General features: G+C 36.4%; 1 pseudogene; it reads left to right on the top strand.

The window, feature by feature from the left end:
- The first annotated feature begins 459 nt into the window (after nucleotides 1–459).
- Nucleotides 460–3,766, top strand: LOC113077857 (uncharacterized; annotated as a pseudogene).
- Nucleotides 3,767–8,546: the final 4,780 nt, after the last annotated feature.

The following is an 8,546-nucleotide window of genomic DNA, read 5'->3' as shown; positions in this document are numbered from 1 at the left end:
TGCAGAAGCATGTAATACTGAAGTGGATGATCAGAGCAAAAGTCGCAATTTGCGAAAAAGAAAATTAGATGACACTGCAGACTATTCTAAGAGTAAAAGACAACGGGACCGATACCACACCGACTCCGACTTCAGACAGAAAAAAATAGGCAGCTTAAGATCAAAATACTGTGAAGACAGTCATTACAGGAATAAAAAGATTGAGAACATTAGAAAAGAATACTGTGAAGACAGTGATTACCGGCAGAAAAAGAATGAGAACATTAGAAAGAAATACTGTGAAGATAGTGATTTTAAGCAGAAAAAATTGATAATCTTCGAGATAAATATAAGAAAAATACTAATGTACAGCAGTCAAAAACGTGAAAATCAAAGAATAAATATTGCAAAAACCCAACCTTTAAAGCAAATGTACGTGAATACTCTAAAACGAAATACCACGGCAATGCAAACTTTCGAATGAGTGTCATACAAAAAAGATCTGAAATTTCTGCAAAACAGAGGGAAAGACAGAAAGATATCGATTTCACTATTAATCAGTTCCATCAAGAAGTCAGTACAGGTCCAGAATTTGTTTGCTCTGTTTGTCATCGTTTGTTGTTTAGAAAACAGGTTATTGAATGTAAAAGGGATTGCTATAAAATCAGAGGTCAACAAATCACAGATTTGGCTGAAAGATGCATCACAGAAAAGTATTTACACACATGCAATAATGAATGTGAGAATAGATGCCATTTATCAGGTAATGAAGCTCGTAAATTGTGGATTTGCTACACATGCCATCGTAAAATTCTTGGTGGAAAATTGCCTGAAGAGAGTGCCGCAAACAACATGCATTTGGTGGACATTCCCAAAGAGCTAAAAGGTCTAAACTCATTGGAGGAACATCTTATCGCACGCAATATTCCTTTTATGAAGCTGCTTTGTCTTCCTCGTGGAAATCAGAAAGGCTGCCAGATGTCTCAAATATTCTTCCACGTAATGAATGTGATGACCACATGATAAGAATAAAACTGAAACGAAAATTAACGTATAAGGGCCACTATGAATATAAATGTGTCAGCACTGATCGTGTCAGACATGCGCTGTCTTATTTGGTGAGACATAATAAGTGGTATAATGATGTGGAGTTTAATGAGCAGTGGGTAAACTCTTTAAATGCAGACGATGAAGTAGAGAATGAGGCTGATGATTTTGAAATGGAGAAACAAGATTTAACAGATAAAAATGAAGATGAGGAAGAAGCTGCAGATGATCCAGAGGAAGATATAACATATATTAAAGAACAAAGTGGTCTTTTGTCAGACACATCACTGCAACCTGTTGACATTGGTTCAGAAATAATTGATCAACATTTTCAAGATGTACTAAACGTAGCTCCAGCTGAAGGTAACAGTCCTATTAGGCTGCTGTCTGATAAATCCAATGAGGCAAAGTGTTTCCCTGTTCTCTATCCTACTGGTGGTCCAACATTTCACGATGAAAGACAGGAAAAAATCACATTGACACGATACTTAAAAGCAAGAATACTAAATGCAGATGGACGTTTTGCACAGAGCACAGACTTTCTTTTTTATGCACAATATATATCAGAAGTTGATCAAATTATATCAAATGTCTCAATTGCACTGAGGAAAGGTTCAGAGAAAAACTGTCTAAAGATCACACCAGATATGCTAACAAACTCAGACTCTTTGCAAAGAATACTCAATTATGATGAAGGATATAAGTTCTTAAGACCAGTAAGAGGGACGCCTCCCTATTGGATGTCTACGCAAAAAGATCTGTTTGCTCTTATTAGACAACTAGGCATACCGACATTTTTTGCATCTTTCAGTTCTGCTGATATGAGATGGCCTGAAATGCTCAACACCATCATTAAACAAGAGGGTAAACAAATAAATGTTGATGAGCTCGACTGGTCTGAAAAATGTGGACTCATAAGACGAAATCCTGTCACTGCTGCAAGGATGTTTGATCACAGATGGCATTGTTTTCTAAAAGATGTCATAATGTCACCAGCCAAGCCTATTGGCAAGATAAAAGACTACTTTTATCGTGTTGAATTCCAACAACGTGGTTCTCCTCATGTTCACTGTCTGTTTTGGGTGGAAGATGCTCCGAAGCTCAATGATCATGATGCAGATAATGATGCAGTGGTTGCTGATTTTATTGACACCTACATCACTTGTGAGACACCACCAGAAAATGACACTGTACTTTATGAGACAGTGAACAGTGTTCAGAAGCACAGTACAAGACATTCAAAAACATGCCGGAAGAAAAATACAGTTTGTAGATTTAATTTTCCAAGACCGCCATCTAGTCGGACCTTCATTACAAGAGAAAGAAATGCAGATGACTCGAAAGGCAAGGGTGAAGATACCACAGCCAGTGAAATTATAAAGAAAGTCAAAGCTGCTTTAAATTCTGATGTGAATTTTGATTCTGTTGATGCCTTTTTTTCATCTATTGGGATTAATCAAACTATGTTTGAAAAAGCATACAATGAATGTTCCAAAAAGAAAAGCATTGTCTTGAAAAGAAACCCAAAAGATGTTTGGGTAAATCAATACAACAGAGATTTGCTGCGTGCTTGGCAAGGAAATATGGACATTCAGTATGTCACAGATGCCTTTTCTGTAGTGGTCTATATACTTAGTTATATCACAAAAGCAGAACAAGAAATGGGACTTCTGCTTCAGCGTGCACAAAATGAAGCAATGAATGGAAATCTTGAAGCTAAAGCATCATTAAAACAGTTGGGAAGCATGTATCTGCACAACAGAGAAATTTCTGCTCAAGAGGCGGTGTACAGGCTGACAGGCATGCATTTGAAGGAATGTTCCCGCAAAGTACAGTTTATTCCAATAGGACAAAATCCTGTAAAGATGAGTTTGCCTTTGCATGTGCTTTAAAATAAAGTGGAAAATGACCAGTGTGATGATGAAAGCAATTTTTGGATGACAAGTATCACTGACAGATATAAGAACAGACCAGAGAAAGAACCACTAGAAAATCTATGTCTCGCCAGTTTTTGTTCTGAGTACAGAGTTCTGGCAAAATCAGAGGTTTCCTCACAAAACAAAACAGCAGAAAATGAAATAATTAAACTGAATAACAACAATGGCCATGTAAAACGGAGGACAAGAACTGAACCTGCAGTAGTAAGGTACCCAAGGTTTTCTCCCACAAAAGATCCAGAAAATATTATCATTCATTGTTGCAGCTTTTCTTACCACATTATGATGAGTCTGATCTGAAGCCTAGCAACCTATACCACTTATGAGAATTTTACAACAGTGGTGTCATAAAAATTGGTTGTGAACTGAAACAAGTGAAATCAGTTGTTGATGGCAACAGAGCATTATTTGAAAAGGAAAGTGACAAAATAGATGAAGCTAAACAGCTTTTGGAGCAAAATCTTGATTTAGAAGATGCCTGGGCTGAGATATGTCCTGAAACTGAGAAACAGCGTGATGAATGCATAGACCTGATGAAGGATAAACTACTGCTTGATGAAGATGACAGTCAAGAACTTATTCCAGATCTTACAGCAAACCCTCAAACTGTGTGCACCATTGAAACGAATCACACTACAATGCCTAGAGATGAGGCGTTGCATTTACTAAGGTCGTTAAACGAGGAACAATCTGCTGTGTTCTACAAAGTGCAGAAGTGGTGTCTACAGAAATACTTGGACAAAACCCTGAACCATTTCGATTATTTCTTACTGGTGGAGCAGGCACAGGAAAAAGTCATCTAATTAAAGCAATACAATATGAATCTACTAGACTGTTGTCTCAGCTTTCTGAGAATCCTGATGATATTACTGTATTTTTGACCGCATCGACGGGTGTTGCCAGCTTTGGAATCGGAGGCGGAACTGTTCATAATAATTTCGCAATTGGTGCAAATGTCAGACTGCCATATCAACCTCTTAGCGATAATAAAATAAACTCATTACGTACAAAATTGGGTTCGTTGCATATTTTGATTATTGATGAAGTGTCTATGGTTGACCATCGTCTTTTGTCATACATTCATGGAAGACTACGACAGATAAAACAAACTGGTGACTACTCTCTCTTTGGAAAAGTCAGTATTCTTTGTGTTGGGGATTTCTATCAACTTCCTCCAGTAAAAGGAACTGCTCTGTATGCTGATACAAAAGGAGTGAACCTCTGGGAGAATAACTTTCAAGTTACAGAATTAACTAAAGTTGTTAGACAACAAGATCCGAGTTTTGCTGAAATGTTAAATCGACTGAGAGTACACAAGAAAGGGGAATCCCTTTTGTCTAATGACATTGCTATGTTGAAAAAATGTGAAACAGGGAAGAAGTGTAATGATATTCACATATTTGCTACAAATGCTGAAGTTGATAAATATAACATCGAAAGACTACATGAATGTTGCCCAGAGGCAATCAGTATACATGCTCAAGATTATGTCAAAAACTCAAAAACTGGACGAATGGAACGTAAAGTTGGATTTCATACTAAAGTTTTCAACTCGTGTTTGTCTAAATCTGTTTCGCTGGGTATTGGAGCAAGGGTTATGTTAAAAAAAAATATTGATGTTGCTGATGGTCTTGTCAATGGAGCGTTTGGTACAGTTGTCCACGTAAGTGAAAGTCAAAATGATAATGATGATTTCCCATCAGCTATACATGTGGAGTTTGATAATGCAAACGTTGGTAAAATTCAAAGATCTAAAACAAGAAAGAGATTTTCCCAAAATTCAACAGTTATTGAAGTACAAGAAGACCATGTCACAAACGATGGTGGTATAAGACGTCAGTTTCCTCTCAGATTGGCTTGGGCATGTACAGTTCACAAAGTGCAAGGACTCACAGTAGACAGAGCTGTTGTGTCACTTAAGAAAATCTTTACAGCAGGGCAAGCATATGTTGCTTTGAGCCGAGTAAGATCTCTTAGTGGATTAATCATTGAGGACTTTAAAGAGTCTGCTATATTTTGTAATGACAAAATTGAGTTGGCTATGAAAGATATGACAAAATTTCTGTTGGAAAAGGACAGTTCCACTGAGTCCCATGGTACATTCAAAATAGCCCTGCTTAATGTACAAAGTCTGAAAGCTCACTTTCAAGATGTTCTTGCGCATACAGTTCTGATGAACACTGACTGTATTTGTTTGACAGAAACATGGCTAAATGCTGACGAGAAAGCACAGGAACCACAAATACCAGAATTTGTGTTCAAGCACAACCCAAGAGCTAAGTTTATGACAACAGTACAGCTCTTTTTACCCAATTAAAACATCAGAAAGGTGGTGGAGTTGGAATGTATTGTTCTGAGAAAGTCGAGTGTAATGTTTTCACTCCTGAGTGCTGGAACTTAGAATGTTTATACTTTATAGTTCCACATGTCAATTTGACTGCTGCGCTTTTGTATAGGCCCAGTTCATATAAAACTGACATGTTTCGACAGCAGCTAATACATGTTATTGAAGAGATGGAAAAGCATCCGGGACAGAAAATAATCATGGGAGACTTTAACGAAGACATTTTTACTTCATCTACAGTTCTGAAATTCATGGAAGAACATGGATACAATCAACACGTTCAAAGTCCAACCACAGAGAAGGGAACATTAATAGACCATGTTTATACGAAAGATATGGAAGGTATAAGTGTCAATGTTGTGCAAACGTACTATAGTTTTCATGAGGCAATACTTGTTTCACTGTTGTGATGTTGAAAATCAAACCATAGAAAAGGGAACATAATAAGGAAGGTATAAGTGTCAATGTTGTGCAAACTTTCTGGCAAAATTTTCGTCAGGAAATACTCATTTCACTGTTGTAATCAAAGTCATGTATGAGGATATGTGTGTGAAGATTCCGCCTGCCACTGCCAATGTTGCTGAAATTGATGAATGACATCATGTTAATAAGTGCAAATAATATTTATAGAAAATGATATATACAGACTTTACCAAGCTAATTAATTATGAATTATAAGTCTGCACTTAAAGGCAATTATCAAAACTGTCCAGCACTTCCAATGTTCCAAAACTGCAATGAATTATTGTCCATTTCACAATTTTTATTTTTGTGACTTTTGTTGTTAAACCCTAACAATGGGTAATTTTTCTATTCTATTCTTACCAGTAAACGATAACATAATGCTGTAGGTTATTTATTTTCCCCCATCTTTTGACTGTTATTTTTTATTTATTGACTTATTTATTTTGTGTGATTACGTTTTTTTTTTTTTTTTTGAGTCAGCCAACCCAGGTCTCATTTTTGTTTCTTTTTTTTTTTTTAAAGCTTGAATCTGCAAGTTTTGGTTATTATGCAAAACCACACCCATTAGTGCAATGACTTTATAGCATGGCCATAGCTTGACATTTGAATGGTACCAGACTATTATATTGGGTCGTCAGATTCTAGGTTTAGGTAGGTCAAATTGAATACATTTATTTACTTGACATTTTTAAATAACAGTCTACTATATATATATATATTATATATATATATATATATATATATATATATTATATATATATATATATTTTATATATATGGTGACCCACAAGCTAAATTCATGCTGTAAAGTAGTTGCATTTGGTGAAAATTATGTCAGTGTGTAAGTAGAACCATCTTTTAAAATTAATGTTTTCTTAGATGAATTTACATAAAAAATAACTGTATTGTAAAGTAGGAACATTATACTTTGATTTTCCTGAATTTGCTAAAGTCTGGTTTCTTTATTCAAAATTGCCATTGTACAGAACATTTAATGCTTAATACTTTGCAGCTATGTAGTTCTACTTACAGCACTGTTTTAATTATCTACGATGTAATGTCTTTATTAATTTTATGTAGTGCTGATTTTATTTATACATTTCAGTAAATTTTAAAAACAAAATGTAAGATGCCTAAAAAGTGTGGATTTACTTTCACATTTCCCAGCAGAAATCTTTCTCAAGCCACAAAATCTGGAGTTTACGGAAAACTGAACTTCTCAATCTTTGTAAAAAATATTTAAGCATCTGATCCTTTGTCTGCTTAAGTGATCTTCTCCTGTTTAAAAAAAAAAAAAAAAAAAAAAATGATATTGCATTTACAATTGTATATGCCATTTGGTTTTTTATGTGTACATTACAGTTATATCTAACCACATAATGTCAACTCCCATTGTTGTGGTTTTGCATAATAACCAAAGTTCAAGTGCTGGATTGAAAACTTGGTGGTTCAAGATTCTTTATTTCAGTTTATCTTTATCTCAGTGTATTCCAGCTCATTAGTTTCTTTAGTTTATTACTATTGTCTCAGTTTGCTAAGATGTTTAGTTGTGTTTCATTGTCATTGGCGACCATGGCTTCTTCTTTCTCTGGCTCTACTGTGACCAGTCATGCCTCTGTTTCACCGGACTCCCTCATCCTTCTGACTCCACCCTGGTTTGTCATCCACTGGGTTCACAATAGACTTCCAGGCCTATGGATATAACTGCAGCCTCAGATCCTTCAGTTCCACTGACATCCTTCATCTCTCTTGCTCCACCATGATCCTCATTCCCATCGGCTCCACATCGGTCTGCACATTTTCTGACTCCACCTTGGCCCTGTGGTTCAACAGCATCCTTGTTGTTTTCTAGCCCTCTATCTCCATGTTAGTGCCCAGCCTTTCTGACTCTGACTTGGTCTTCTGTCTCTCTGGCTCCACCACGGCACCTCATCTGTTTGGCTCCAGTACCATTACGCTGGTTCTCAAGCACTTTGTCAATATCTTGAACTTCAGCCTTCCTGATTTTGCCTTGGTCTTCCAACCTACCCAGCTACGTCCTGGTTTGCATCATCTAAGGCTCTACAGTGGGTCTCCATCTCTCCGGCTTGATCAAAGAAGCTTCCAGTATTGCCAAGCAAGATATCTTTTATAGAAATATGCTGTAAGTATGCTACTGAAAAATAATGTTTTGGCACATGCATATTATTTCTTAATTATCTTAACAATGCATAAATGTGCAATAAAGAAATATGTATTGTGTTTTTGGACTATAGCGCAGTACATATTATGCAACAACTTTCTACTTTAAAACAAATGACTTCGCCTGCACTCTCCAATCATTTGGATCTGCTGTACTCCATGTCTTCAGCTGCAGCATCTTCATCACTCCCTCTGGCTCTACCTTGGTCTGTAGATCATCTACGTCAACCTTGGCCCTTCAGTCCCGCTGCATCACCTGTGGATCTTCATCCGCCTGCCTCCATTCATTTTGGGTATACAGCCTTTCTGAGTCTGCACAGTCTGACGCTCCACAATGCCAGTATCATAGTTAATAAAGATCAGTCATAATCATCAGTAATAGCCTTTTGGAAGGGTACTGTAATGTTCTGTTTCTGCTGTAGGACTGTTATTGGATTCTTTTTTGTGCCTATATATGTATTTATACTGTGTTCTGATTTGTTTAATCAGTTATCCATTATGCTGACCTGTGTTTGGTTAATTTATGGTTATTTCTGTGTATTTATACTATTTTTTGCAGTTCAATATTAGTGTCTTAGCTTTCCTAAGCTATT

Source organism: Carassius auratus, unplaced genomic scaffold (genome assembly GCF_003368295.1).
Source record: "Carassius auratus strain Wakin unplaced genomic scaffold, ASM336829v1 scaf_tig00023359, whole genome shotgun sequence".
In the NCBI taxonomy this organism is placed as follows: Eukaryota; Metazoa; Chordata; class Actinopteri; order Cypriniformes; family Cyprinidae; genus Carassius; species Carassius auratus.
Note: the sequence above shows the minus strand (reverse complement) of the source record. Positions and strands in the feature narration are given on the sequence as shown.